At 40.0% G+C, this 15,433-nt stretch overlaps 1 protein-coding gene and 1 long non-coding RNA gene across 2 annotated transcripts in view; both read right to left on the bottom strand.

The window, feature by feature from the left end:
- LOC117595221 (nuclear GTPase SLIP-GC-like) overlaps nt 1-15,433 on the bottom strand; it is a 772,829-nt gene that overhangs the window by 425,795 nt on the left and 331,601 nt on the right. The gene's annotated exons all lie outside the window — the stretch shown is intronic.
- On the bottom strand, nt 27-5,619 carry LOC117595168. The gene is made up of 3 exons (XR_004576394.1): nt 5,531-5,619; nt 283-364; nt 27-50 (listed from the first exon to the last, which is right to left on the bottom strand). It is a non-coding gene; the product is annotated as an uncharacterized LOC117595168 (long non-coding RNA).

Below are 15,433 nucleotides of genomic sequence, written 5' to 3'. Positions count from 1 at the left end.
TGAAGTCATTCTCTTCGAGTAAGAGAAACTTTCTTCGTCTATTTGTTGCTCTGAAATTCAAGAAAAATATATTAAAAAAGACATGATGAGATTAAGCAAATACACCTGTGCTTACTCTTGAGTTGATATCATTACAGTACTAATGTATAATAATACAATAAACAATTATAATAATTCATATAATATTCATATTAAAACATTACTAGTATCACACTTCTACTACTACTACTACTATTATTATACAGCTTAATATACAATGTATAAATCATTAAACATTTTCACCTTCAAAATTCTTAATCCATTGACTGAGGTCCCACTTTGTCAATATGTCTCTGACAAAATCTGATGACGCCATGACAGTTCACTATGAACAGAATAAATACCGTTTAATTAAGATGAAAAGAGGATTTGCAAAAACATTTGCTACATAGTAATAGTAGTATGTTGACAATACATGTTCTAATCAAATATTCAAAATATAGTAGGAAGCAGAGAGACTTTGGAAGAGAATGTTGAAATTCACGAAATAGAATATTTTTACACCGGATTTCACTTCAATATAAATGAATTAATGCAGATGTTTTTTTTTTCAAAACCTATACTGTTAGGTACTGGTTTTGATGTTTTTTTAACAATTGAAGTTCTAGTTTGTTGTATTTATGTTTTATTTTTTCATTCCATGTTATATTTCTATGCTTGGTTCCATTTTCATTAATGTTTACCCCCACTTTTTAGCACCTCCTATATACACGGCTCAAAGAAATTAAGGGAACACTTAAATAACAACATTGGGTCTTAATGAAGTACAGTGGAGAGAACAAGTATTTGATACACTGCCGATATTGCAGGTTTTCCAACTGTAATTTTTTATAGGTACACTTCAACTGTGAGAGACGGAATCGAAAACAAAAATCCAGAAAATTACATTGTATGATTTTTAAATAATTAATTTGCATTTGATTGCATGTTTTCCGATTACCTACCTGTAACCCTGCTTTTTCCCCTGCCTAGACAAAACCAACAACTGCACGCACCTGTTTACCGCACTGGACCTCGGAGCCACCCTGCACCTAGATTCCACACCAACACACAGCCACTCGGCCCACCCCCCAGCACCTTCCTCCCAGTTCCAGTTTTTTTTCAATAAACACTCTTACCCGTCTCACTGTGTCTCGTCTGCTTCTGGGACCACACAGGAATCCTGACACAGTGACTAGCAAAGCAAGCTTATTTATATAGCACAATTCATACATAGAAGCAATTCAATTCGCTTTGCAATGATATGAAAAATATAAAAATGCAATAGAATAAAAACAGCCAGATTGTTTCTAATTCTCTAACCTCCCTCCAGGGGGACTCTCTGACCTGGGATCTCAATCCTTGCACTCCAATGCTAGGATGAAACCGTCAGTCCTTTTGTGAATTAATAACCTACTTGCAGCACAAGAGCAGCATAAGAACTTGCATTATCCTTTTTTGTCACTAACAATGAAAGTAAGTAATTTGAAAGTAATTTGAAAAATAGTTTCAAGACAATGGCCAATGCTATAAATGAGCCATCTGTTTGCCTAGCTCACTAGGATTACACATTTGACATCAACCCTGATAGTAAAAAGTGTCTGCAGGCTTGCTACCCTATGCCCTAGGATATCGATAGCCAGTTGTGGACTGATGTTCGCCACACAAGTCCCCCGATGGGTTCAGCCTTGCGCTGAACAATTATTTGATTCAATGCTATTTTTTTGGTTTGGGGAACTCAGCTTATGTCACGGTCTGTCGACAAACAGGAGCCAGGCGCAGGGAGGTAGCTTGCTTTCCTTTTATTTGGGGTGAAGCAAGCCTAGATAATGCCAAACAGGCAGACACTGAACACACTAACAAAACGTAAGATGTCCAGTAAAACCAAAGAATACAATAGTCGATGGAGCGTCTTTACAGCAAACAATAAACCACAAAACCCTCCTAACAATCAGACAAACATGTACTCAACATGACACAAACGAGGTACAGGGGCGCTGGTAGCAGAGGGAAGGGGGCGGTGGCTTAGAAAGCAGGTGACGCTGACTGCTGGAACCCGGGCGCACCAGCAGGGGGAGGCCCAGGAGAGGGAGTTGTGACAGCTTACCTGCCAGTGTTACACTATAGTAGGCATAGTATTTGTTTTTTGTTTTTAGGGATACCAAATACCAATTATTAACTATGAATATTTAATAAAGACAGAAACACTTTGTCTTGTGATACATTATCAATAGAACATCTATGGAATTCTTTGTTGTTTAAGTCTAATCAGAGTAACTAAAGGCTACTGCTACAAAAACACATTAAAAGTAGAAATGCTGATAGATGCTGTAGTTATTTACATTGACAAAAGGTTTTCTAGAAATAATTGATGTTGGTTCATGTATGTTATGGCAACCGCTTTATCCTACATTAAACAAGACTGATCATTGTCCTACTACTCATAGTTTACTGTTATTTTCAGTTTCCATTTCCATGAAATGTCTGACAGTTTAGTTTGCCAGTGTTCAGTAGAATGACAGGCATAGTTGTGGTAGGTAGGTGGGAACAAGGGAGATGAGGCACATTGTTTTAATGGAGTACAGCAAGCTAGCTCACTAATTAAAACATTGTGTGCTGTTAAAAGATAAATGTGACAAACTGAAGCAAAGCTAATCAAGTCAACATGGCCCACATGTAGTTCAGCTTGATTGGAAAGGTTTTCCAACGTACCCAGAGCTGGAGATCATTCTCAGCATTAAAGAGAGGTGTCCCATAAACAGTTTTCAGGCAAAAAGTTTGGAAAGACTTAGCCCTTTATCTTGAAGGGGCAAGTGTGTCCTAACTATAGATTAGTACTGTAACCACCAGTATAAATCCAAATGTTGCAGTCATACTCCTAATTTAGTGAGCTTCCTATTTGAACTGCTGTGTGCCAATTTCGTAGTAGATCTCCACTTCTGACAGATTGTCCACTGTGTCTGACTGGCTCATTTGTCTAATTGAGCATAGTGAGCCTCGCACCCTGGGAGTGACAGCTAAGTTACGCCCCTGACCCAACAACCCAGTGTGTTATTGCATAACTATAAAAAAGTCCTCTTAACCAGGTTAGTGTAATATGTTTTATGGTGCTGTTGGTACACCTTGCCTAGTGTGTAGAGTAATGTTCTGTAATGTGGAAGTGTGTAAAGGTGCACAGTTTCAAAGTGCAAATTTGTCTTGTGTCTCAATCTAGTGGGATATTCTGATGTCACACAAACAAGCTTATTTACTCTCTCAGAAAACTGGACATACTGTACAACGTGGTGGGTAAAATAGCTCCAACTGTTCATATGAACTAGGTGTAATGACAGACAAACCAACAAAGTAGTAAAATTACATTTTTTGGATTAATTACACTGTTCTTTGGTTTTTTATTGTCTGTCCCATAAATGGATGAATTATTCAATATTTTTATATAAATGTTGTACATATTATGTATTGTTCGTTACAGGTAAATATTTGCTGGATGTTGAGAATTGCTTAAGGGAAAGCGAGGCCAAATGTCTAGCTCTGAATGGCGCAAATTGAATACATGTAAATGTGATCCTGAACCAATGTCCATACTCTTGTTCTTACATATACAGATCAGGAACTGATACATAATCAACTGTTTTCTTTGCTTAAAAGTTGACAAGCAGCTATTTTGAGACAATGTTTTATGTATGTGCATGAAACAAATGGTAATTATATTATACGAGCCGTAACAAAATGGCTTGCTACCTAGTAATTTTAACTGGCATGTTTTGGTCGCTCACAATAACATGTGTTCACAGTATCAGTCAACAGAAGCTATCCAGGGTTGTTGTTGGTAGTGACATCAGCCCATAGAGCCAAAGTAGAGATAAAAACATATCCTTCTAAAGAACTTAACCAGGCTCTAGGCTGCAGGAAATGGGTATCGAGATACAATGGGCCATACTCAATGGCACCTATTTAAATGTATCCACAACAGATACATTCCCCTGGGGTTATCTCAGGACCAAATTGTGCAACAAAATGTTGTTGCATACTAGGATCCACTCATCTACCAGTCCACATAGACAAGGACCCTCTACCCTTACAATAAGATGGCATTATCAATATGTACAATTGTTTGTTAAACTTTACACAACAGACCTGTTTCCAGTACACCCCTATAGGCCTATTTAACACACTCAAATTAGTTAATAACAATGGAACAGATCCAAAGTTGTGTTACAACACAACAGATTTGCCTCCTGCCACATATCTGTGCAAACTGCTTCTCATAAGAACATAGTCATTGCATTGCATAACCAAACTTTTCTTAGAGGTGATTTTTCTGGACCCAGACCTTTTGTTTGGAGACAAATGCAGGGATGGAACCTACTGTGTTTGCTCTTATGCTGCTAATCTCACAGCCTGGATGAATGCAAAACCCTGTCTATGGGCATCCTGATATTGTTTTATCCTTACAACCTGAGTCACAAACCAACAACAGTGTCCAAATCCATATCCTGTCACTAAAGGTGTTCTTAAGGGAAACAATAATTAGTATGATTAACAATTGTGTGATGTAAATCTAGTTATGATCCAACATATCCAACAGTCAGTCAGCATTTCAGGCCCATTGTAGCACAGATGACAGAACGTAAACATGGTTACAGACACAAATAGAGGATATAATTTCAGACTATAAAGGCATATTAGCTGTCAGAGTCACACACACCAGTGTAATGTGGGGTCTAATTTCAGATGTGACTGTCCTATTTGAGGATCGTAAATCCTTGTCCAATATATTTCAATAAGCCAAACAATCACAATCAGTGGCTTGGATTTAAAACAAAGCGGCAACATTTTCTACACAGAAAATGTGTTTCGCTTTGTATTGTTTAGATTGGTAGCAGAATTGTTTTTGTAGTAAATTATAAAGGATGTGTGTAACACAAGAATTATGGTTACGCAAATGCAAACAACATATTATACATCCAGCCCAGACTGCAACTCTTAGATCAAATCAAGCAACAAGGTGAAAACATCTAGCCCAGGATCTTTAAGTTTCTTTAAATGTGAATGTTTTTTCAGACGGTGTAAATTAAGTCAAGCCAGGAAAGTCCCACTGAATAGGCAGATGTTTGTGTCCATGCAACAAGAATATAGTAATACAATTATTTATTTTTCAAAGCATAAAAGAAAAAGTCTTAAAATAATCTGATGATCCACACTAAACACATTTTTGTGTGTAACTACTGATTAAAGAACTTAGGGTATTTCAGCATGCCTTTAGCAGGCAGACCGAGATTGTCAGACAAAAATAAAACTAACTTTCAATGAAGGATTAAGCCATGCTCTCAACCACAACGTAAATAAAGACAGAAATACTTTGTCTCGTGAAACATTGCCAACAGAACTGAAACAACAGAACAGCTATGGAATTATTTGTTGATTAAGTCAAATTAGTGTAACCAAAGGAAAATGATACAAAAAAATCTAACTGAACATAGACATGCAGGAGGATGCTGTATCTACTTACATTGACAATAGGTGTTCTAGAAATAATGATGATGGTCCATGTATGTCATGGCTAACACACATTAAACAAGACTGATCATCGTCCAACTACTCGTGGTTTCAAGAAAATGGAGGAAAGTCTGAGGTGTGGTAGATGGGAGGAGACAGGTGAGTGGGTGAGTCACGGTGTCGTGGTGTGCGTAAAAAAAAGGGAGCCAAACGCAGGGAGGTAGGTAATGTAGAGGTTTCTATTTTTTCAGAAAAGCACGCATAAAGTAAAGGGCGTATAAGCGCAAAACGTAAACGTGCAGACAGCTTCTTCATACAACACCAAACATAGAACAATACCTCACAAAGATGCCCAGGAACACAGGAACTAAATGGGTTACCTAACAAGGGAATGGACACCAGGTGGTGCAATAACAAGATATGACTTCCAGTTTCCATTTCAAGGAATTGGAGGAAAATATGAGGTCTGGTAGGTAGGAGGGGACAGGTGAGTTGCTGCATTTCCTATTTTCATGTTGTGCAGCAACATGCTCACTGATTAAAACATTGTGTGCTTTTATAAAATGAATGTGTCAAACTGAAGGAAATCTAATGAAATCTCCTTGGCCCACACTTTTTTCAACTTGTAATGGGTGTAATGAGTGTAATGGGATAATGTGTGTGTGATTCCCAGTCAGGTGGGAATCTTTAACAAACTGAAAGAGAGATGTTCTCCAACACACCCAGAGGGGATCATCATCAGCATTTTAGACAGATATCCCATGTATACAATCACCCACCCATCTAAATCCATGAGTGCCCGTCATACTGCTAATCTAGGACCTAAATCCATTAATCCACTCATGACAGGTTTGTGGTCAAAACACAGGCTTCATCCCAAAACCTAAAACATGTTTCACGTCTTTTGGAAGAAACACAGTAGCAGGAGTGCCTCAGGTATTCATGGTAACATGGCCTAGAGTGCACCTGTGGTTCTTCTATATCGGTCTCACTAAGAGGAGTCTGAGGGATAGAGTAGCAGATAGGACATTCTGGACAGGTAGGCAATCTGAACTATCCTATGGCTACACATTATTTGGAAGGATAACATTGACGTGACAGAACAGGTTTCTGGCACTGAGGTAATGTTGTTAGATTCCAGGGATGGTGAGAAATTAAAACGCCTGAAGCAGCATGCGAAATTTTTAATATATACTCTTAAAGGTACCACTTATCCATGTTTATACAAGGACATTGACTTCTCTCCTATTCTATTGCTCCTATTCCATTTTTCTGTTAAATGTGATTTCATATAGATTGAGATGTTCTTCTAGCTCATATGTTGGGATGAAATTTGAGATCATAATTCTAATTTGTCTGTACACACAGGGTGGGTCGAATTGACAGGAGAAGTCAGGAAAGCACAGCAGAAGCCAAAGAGCCCTCCCACTAACAGGTAAAGATCATAACAGTGTCAAAGAGCCCTCCAACTAACAGGTATAGAACAGAACAGTGTCAAAGAGCCCTCCCACTAGCAGGAATAGAATAGATCATATTGTAAACCCAACATAAAGTGAGCATAGGACCAGTGGAATCAGGAACATGGCAGGGCAAAAGCCAGGCACATTAGGCTGCCCTCAGCAGATGAATTCATGTAATTTACAGCAAAACAAAGACAATTAGTATCATGCCAAGGTCCACTTAATACACCAGATGAAGCTCCAAGCCATTTACAAACGACAAAGTAATGCAGGGTGTTGTGGAAATTCTTGAACTGATGTATTCTTGGTCGTTCTATACATGTATGAATGAGTTACTAGTTAAGATGCCAAGAGGGATCTGGTGTTTGAATAGGAGACATCCTTGACCGGCACCGGTGGATTAGAAGGTTACTCGTAAATCTGTATTACCCTTAAGTGTCTCTATTGATTATCCAGACATTGTGTCTCCTCATGGGTTGAGAAGGTTGCCCAGGTGGGGGGAGGACAGCATATGACTTGTGTGATAAGACAAAGGGAATGTGTTGTATTGACATAAGACAGATGGGCAGCATCTTACCACACCCCTTTTCCTCCCTTATTTACAGTTGACTGACTTGTTAGGAGTTAGAGACTCCTTGGACGATTATGTTTGTAAGCGTTTGACGCGTCTCTCTTATTTGCAAATAATAATAAACTGTTAATTGTGCCAAGAGAATTTTGTCTCTGTTTCTTACTACTACAAATCATTGGTAGAATAGAATATTATGCAACACATTCAGCCAGTTTCCCAGACATGGATTAAGCTTGGCTTAGATTTATGAAGCACATTAAATATATGCATTGTATTCTCACCCATTTTAATAAAAACTTTTTTAGGGCATTTCCATGCTTTAATAGGATAGAGACAGTAGAGATAGACAGGAAAGGTGGAGAGAGAGCTGTGGAAGGGAGTCCCATGAAAAGTTAAGTGTTGGACAGCATATATTAAAAAATAATCCCAAATAAAAAAATCGTCAACAGACAAACTCAACCCTTGTCTCTATTGCAGAGTTCATTAACTCTGGCCCTCAAAGCCAGTTCCACTCAATTTTTTCATTGCAACCCTCTAATCGGGGGACTTATTCAGGCTAAACACACCAGGGTAGGTCCAATAAACAATGAGGTAGAACAGAAAACCAGCTGGCTCCAGCCCTTGCATAATAAGAGTTGATCACTGTGTTATGGTCTCTCCACAGCCTAAAAACACCTACACACAAATGTATCTCACCTTGGAGAGACATTTCAGTTAACAAATTAGGTGTGCATTCCACAAGACTGAGTCTGTTCAGCAGTGGGCTGGGCTGGAGTCCCAGTCCTGGGCTGGCATGGTACCCCCCCCCCCTTATCCCATTAAAATGCCCTAAAAATTATATAAAATAAAAAAAACAATTGTAAGGGCATGAATTGATGGTAAAGAAACTATGGCAGAATACAAGTAAAATTACTTGATTGAGAGGATTCCACATAGATCCACATTTTAAAATACCATTTGAAACATGGTGATAAACCATTTGAATATTTGAGGGTGAAGATTTTCTAATACCCATAATTTCAACAATCCTTGAAGAAACTCTTTTTTCCAAAAAGGGTTCTTGGGGTGAAAAGGGTTCTTAATAAAACCCTTAGATTTACAAAAACCCCTTGAAGAACCTTTTCTTGAAAAAAGGGTTGTTCAGAAGCGAATGGTTTTGGGACCTCAACCCTTCAAGAAGACACTTTGGAACCCTTATTTCTAAGAGTGTAACACCTCTAATGCTGCCTTCTTCCTGAGGAAGTCCAATTATGTGAACTCCTTTTCATCATGCAAGAGTGTTGAAGAACATCTCTCTTGATTCCCCTCCTCAGCAGAAAAACAGCCATGACAGACAGATTTGGTGCCTTATTAGTTAGCCAGTGAGTGGCCAGCCCTTCATGTCACCATGTTTCGACTCTGGTTCTCCACCACATTGAATTTCCCAGAGTAGGAGGAGGCAATGACATTCTAAAATCCTCAAAAATCCAGGATAGCACCTCCAGGCAACTTCCTCATCTCTTTCTGCGCTCATGAAGGTGGCCCTGGTTCAAAATACTTTAAAGTTATATCCTCGAGTGGGGCCGTCGGGGTCATTTACCACAGTGACTAAGTTGTAAGGAGGCATCAGTTCTTATTCTGTGGGGGGCCATTGTTAACCAGTAAATTATGTGTTTCACATCCCGCTCCTGAATAAAGAGCTGTGACAAAAGCCGATGCCACCTCCTCTGGCCTCCTTCCAGCAATGCCTTTGTGCCATAATTACTGAATGCTGTTCTTGGAAGAAAATTTTTCCCCACATCTGGTGAAGGTCTCATGAAGGCCGAGATGTGTTTAGTAAAGACAGCAGTCTTCACCACAGGCATTCGTGGGCAGGATGACGACTTTCTGGAGGTGAACACTGCGGATTGAGAGGTTCATCATACTCTTCCCTTTCTGCATCCAACTTGTAGTGATGCCTTCCTCTCTCTGCTCTCCTCTTGTGCTCCTCTCACTTTTGACAGGGGTGACATTTCTCAATGTTGATTTCAGCCTGGTGCTCTGCTCTGATGTGGTCATTTTGCCTTAAGCAATTTTCACAGTCCTCTTTACCCAACTTAGTGAAGCTAATGTCCATTAGTGAACCCTTCCTATATGTTTCAAAGGAACTTAAAGGGAGTGCTCCTAATCTCATCTTGTTACCTGTATAAAAGAAACCTCTCCACAGAAGCAATCAATCAATCAGATTCCAAACTCTCCACCATGGCCAAGATCAAAGAGCTGTCCAAGGATGTCAGGGACAAGATTGTAGACCAACACAAGGCTGGAATGGTCTACAAGACCATCGTCAGGCAGCTTGGTGAGAAGGTGACAACAATTGGTGCGATTATTCGCAAATGGAAGAAACACAAAGGAACTGTCAATCACCCTCGGTCTGGGGCTCTATGCAAGATCTCACCTCGTGGAGATGCAATGATCATGAGAATGGTGAGGACTCAGAACTACACGGGAAGATTTTGTCAATGATCTCAAGGCAGCTGGGACCATAGTCACCAAGAAAACAATTGGTAACACACTACGCCGTGAAGGACTGAAATCCTGCAGCGCCCGCAAGGTCCCCCTGCTCAAGAAAGCACGTTCAGGCCTCTCTGAAGTTTGCCAGTGTACATCTGAATGATTCAGAGCAGAACTGGGTGAAAGTGTTGTGGTCAGATGAGACCAAAATCGAGCTGTTTGGCATCAACTCAACTCGCCGTGTTTGGAGGAGGAGGAATGCTGCCTAGGAATGACCCCAAGAACACCATCCCCACCATCAAACATGGAGATGGAAACATGCTTTGGGTGTGCTTTTCTGCTAAGGGGACAGGACAACTTCCCTGCATAAGAGGGACAATGGACGGGCCGTGTACCGTCAAATCTTGGGTGATAACCTCCTTCCCTCAGCCAGGGCATTGAAAATGGGTAATGGATGGGTATCCCAGCATGACAATTACCCAAAACAAACGGCCAAGGCAACAAAGGACTGGCTCAAGAAGAAGCACATTAAGGTCCTGGAGTGGCATAGCCAGTAGAAAATCTGTGGAGAGAGCTGAAGGTTCAAGTAAACAAACATAAGCCTAGAAACCTTAATGACTTGGAGAAGATCTGCAAAGAGGATTGGGACAAAATCCCTCCTGAGATGTGTGGAAACCTAGTGGCCAACTACAAGAAAGGTCTATCCTCTGTGATTGCCAACAAGGGTAATGCCACCAAGTACTAAGTCATGTTTTGCAAAGGGGTCGAATACTTATTTCACTCATTAAAATGCAAATCAATGAATAACATTTTTGAGAAATTATTTATTTAACTAGTTGCCTAATAATTCTGCACACCAATTGTTGCCTAATAATTCTGCATTCTTATGTATTCCCCTGACAAAGATCAAAACTAACTTTTCTTTTGTTTAACATTCAGGTTTGAGGTTCGAAAATATTTTGGATTGACATAAAGCATTGTGATTGTTCAACAATGAAATAAATCTTGAGAAAAACGATTTGCTTAATAATTGTGCACGCAGTGTATGAGAATTGGTCTGGGGTCTGAACACTTTTGAAAAGCATGATATACAGTGCCTTTTTTCTCTCCACATTTTGTTGTGTTGTAGACTTAATTTATAATCGATCAATCAACAACTCTGTTCCAAGAAAAGTTGGGATGCTGCGTAAAATGCAAATAAAAACAGAATAAAATGATGAGCAAATCATTTATCCCTACATTCAATTGAAAATAGTACAAAGATAACATTTCAAATATTGTTGCTTGCAAACGTGTAGCTTGCATCATAAATTCTGAATTTGATGCGAGCAACACGTTTAAAAAAAGTTGCCAGAGGGGCATTTTTAGCACTTTGTTGCATCTCCTCTTCTTGTATCAATACTTCGTAAGCATTTGGGAACTGAGGAGACCAGTTGCAGTAGTTTTGAAATTGAAATGTATTCCCATTCTTGCTTGATATAGGATTGCCAAATGTTTTCAATAGTGGACAGGCCAGTTTAGCACTCAAACTCTCTTACTAAGGAGCCATTCTGTAGTGATACTTGCAGAATGTGGTTTGGCATTGTCTTGCTGAAATATGCAAGGTCTTCCCTGAAAAAGACTTTGTCTTGATGGCAGCATATGTTGCTTCTAACCCTGTTTATATTGTTCAGCATCAATGGTGCCTTCACAGATGTGCAAGTCACCCATGCCTTGTGCACAAATGCACCCCATACCATCACGGCTGCTGGCTTTTGAACTGTGCGCTAATAAAAAGCTGGATGGTCCCTCTCCTATTTAGTCTGGAGGACGCAGCATCCCTGATTCCCAAAAATAATTTCACATTTTAATTTGTCAGACCACAGGACAGTATTCCACTTCCCCTCAGTCAATCTAAAATGGGCTCAGGCCTAGAGAAGGCAGTGGCTGTTCTGGATCTGGTTATATACAGCTGTATATGGTTTCTTCTTTGTATGGTAGAGTTTCAGCTTGCATTTGTGGATGCAGCAACATACTGTGTTCACAGACAATGGTTTTTGGAAGTCTTCCTGAGCCCATGAAGTGAGATTCCAAAACTCTTTGCAATTTTACCTGAGAAATGTTATTAATTGTTGCACTATTCGCCCACACACTCTTTTCACAGAGTGGTGAACCCCGTCCCCATCCTCACTTCTGACAGACCATCCTCTCTGGAATGATCTTTTATACCCAATCATGTTACTGGATCTGTTGCCAATTGATATAATTAGATGTGTGATATACCACCAGGTTTAGTTTTTTAGCATTACACACTATTTCCAGTCTTTTGTTGCCCCTGTCCCAACTTCTTTGAAAAGTGTTGCTGGCATCCAATTCAAAGTGAGCATATACAATGCTCAAAAGAAACATTAAGTGCCCATATTATGAAAAATTTACTTTTTCTGGGTTTTTGGGTGTTCTTTTGTGTCTCTGGTGCTTCACACAACGCATACAAACTTTGAAAAAGCTGTATGCAGCTTCCTCTAATTGGGGACAATCCCAAACGGTAAACCACTGCGGTCAGGCCCTGACTGTGAACCCCAGGTTTGATAGTGATGCCTAGAGGCCCCCAGCAAGCACCCGAGGCCAGAGAGGGGGGCAACCGAGCTGGGTAAGGCAGTGGTGGCAGCGGCTTGTCATCCCATCTCTCTGGGGGGAGGTAGTAATGGCCCCAGTCGAAGCCACTCTGAGGCAGTGGTGGCTGAGGCTTGTTGTCCCACACCCTCTGTGGGTGGTGTGGTTGTGGGACTTTGGCCACACGGGGCCAGTACTGAGGTTGTATCAGAAAATGGCATCAAACCTGGCCGCGAGAGCCGAGCACTGGCAGGGAGGGCCAGAGAGCTGGGCATTTGGTCCCAGGTAGAATACCGCCCCCGATGATGTCATAACAAGCCCCAGTACAGTCCACCCAGACCAGACCCTAGCCACGGGGCACACCACACCTACCGTTGGGCAATGGAGCCTGAGTGCATTGAGCTGAACCGGTTTTACAGGTTAATATTTCCGCCACCGGTACTCCACCCCTGTTTTGCAGTGGATATCCTGAAAGGATTCTCTACAAGGTATATGTACACATCCCCCAGGATCAGCTCAATTTTCACAGTTTTTATGATAAATAACACAGCGGGTGCTTGTATTATGGGTCACAAGTGCTTAAGACTTGCAGTGTGTTTGCATACCTTTGTTTTTCTTGTTTTGTGAGGTGATCTAATGGGCTGTAAAAGTGGACAGTTTCACCGGATTGTGAAGTAGCTCCATAGAATTACAGTGTTAGCCCCATGTTTCAAACAACATTTTCCCCCGCCAGGCAGTCAGAGCAACCATGTGACTGAAACTATGATTTCGCAAACAAAGAAACCAAAATCAAATCATTCAATTATAATTACATTATTAAATAATAAATATGTACACATTGCATTTGCATTGTGAACACTAGTGCATCATCCAAACTTAATAGACTTTTCATTTGGGTGGTGTAAAATTGTGCATCCTCCAAATGTGGCAGACTTTTCTTTTGGATTGTGTGAACCTATGTGTCACTCACTCAGTAAGAGAAATCTGCTCTTCCTGGCCAGCTCCGCTTACGCTGTCCGGCAAAAATGAAAATGAAACAATAAGTAGACTAGTATAACTTACTTATTTACTGTATCTTATACATCCAGGAATTTGAACCTAGTATAACTCTGCCCCCCAGAGGAAAGTAGGTCAACCTTGTTATCTTTACTAAACCCTCCACACCTTTTACCCTCTCTCCTTATTGCAGGAAGTGTGGTCCCTGCTTGTTGAGGTTGCAGTTATGCAGGTTATGTTTAGAACAGGGGGCTTAGGTTCAGGGTGCGATTAAGGGTTAGATATGGGTAAGGGCCAGGGCTATTGTGTTTAGTACATAGTTTAAAGCTGTTGACAGTAAACAGCTACAACCCAGTTAAAAACCCTCTACTTTGGGTAATCCAAACCCATACATACTCTGATAGCAGCCATTCAGGAACATGAAATTACTTGCTTTATTGGTTGTTGAATTTGGAAAAACAACATGGAAAAAAAGTATCTCATCAGTGTAAGTACAGTGGAAGGTCAGAATCACCAAAATAAAATAATGACTAAAACCTTCATTTCTATAGTGATTTTATTTAATAACAAGTAGTAATAAAACTTCATACATATGGCCTTCTGCAGGGCGATTTTGGTGTTCAGAAATTTTAACTTACATATTTAACCTGCCATCTTTTTAATTTAAACAAAAAAATAATAGTGCAACCCTTTTCCAAAAAAGTTGGGATGATGCGTAAAATGCAAATTAAAAACAGAGAATTCAATGATGTGCCAATCATTTATCCCTATAGTTTAATAGAAAAATAGTACAAAGATAACATATCAAATGTTGAACTAGAGCAAGGTTATTGTTTTTGGAAAAACATGTGCCCATTTTGAATATGATGCCAGCAACACGTTTCAACAAATTGTGACCGGGGTCATTTTATTACTGTGTTGCATCGCTTCTTTTACAACACTAAGTGTTTGGGGAAATCAGGAAACCAACTGCTGTAGTTTTGAAAGTGAGATGTTTACCCATTCTTGCTTGATATAGGATTTCAGCTGCTCAACAGTTCAGGGTCTCCTCTGTCATATTTTTCGTTTCAAAATGTGCCAATGTTTTGAATGGCTGACAGGTCTGGACTGCAGGCAGGCAAGTTTAACTAGCTATGCTGTTGTAATATGTGCAGATGTTATTTGCATTGTCTTGCTGATACAAGAAAGGCCTTCCCTAAAAAAGGCATGGTCTGGATGGCAGCATATGTTGGTCCAAAACCTGTATATATTGTTCAGATTAATGGTACCTTAACAGATGTTGGCAAGTCCACGCATACCATGTTACCATCAGGGATGTTGGCTTTTGAAATGTGCAGTGATAAACAAGCCGTAAGATCCATATCCTTTTCAATCCACAGAACGAGGCGTCTTAATTTCCTAAAATAATTTCTAATTTTGATTAGTCAGACCACGTTCCACCTCAGTGCCATCTTAAATGAGCTCAGGCCTAGAGCATGCGGCAGCGTTTTTGGTTCTTGTATTGTATCTGGTTTCTTATTTGCATGGTAGACTTTTAACTTGCATTTGTGGTTGCAGCGACAAACGTATTTAAAGATAATGGTTTTACGGAAGTGGTCCTCAGCCCATGCATTGATTTCCACTACCAAATTGTGTCTGTTTTTAATGCAGTTCCGCCTGAGGGCCCAAAGATCACGGGTCATCCAATAATGTTTTTCGGCCTTATCGCTTGATTAATTATATTATGTACCATCGATTGAGATCTCCAAACACTTTGCAATTTATTTTGAGATATTACATACAATTGTATTCTTAATTGTGGGTATAGTTGGCTGCGCAGTCCTGC

This window comes from Esox lucius, chromosome 11 (genome assembly GCF_011004845.1).
Source record: "Esox lucius isolate fEsoLuc1 chromosome 11, fEsoLuc1.pri, whole genome shotgun sequence".
Lineage (NCBI taxonomy): Eukaryota > Metazoa > Chordata > Actinopteri > Esociformes > Esocidae > Esox > Esox lucius.
Note: the sequence above shows the minus strand (reverse complement) of the source record. Positions and strands in the feature narration are given on the sequence as shown.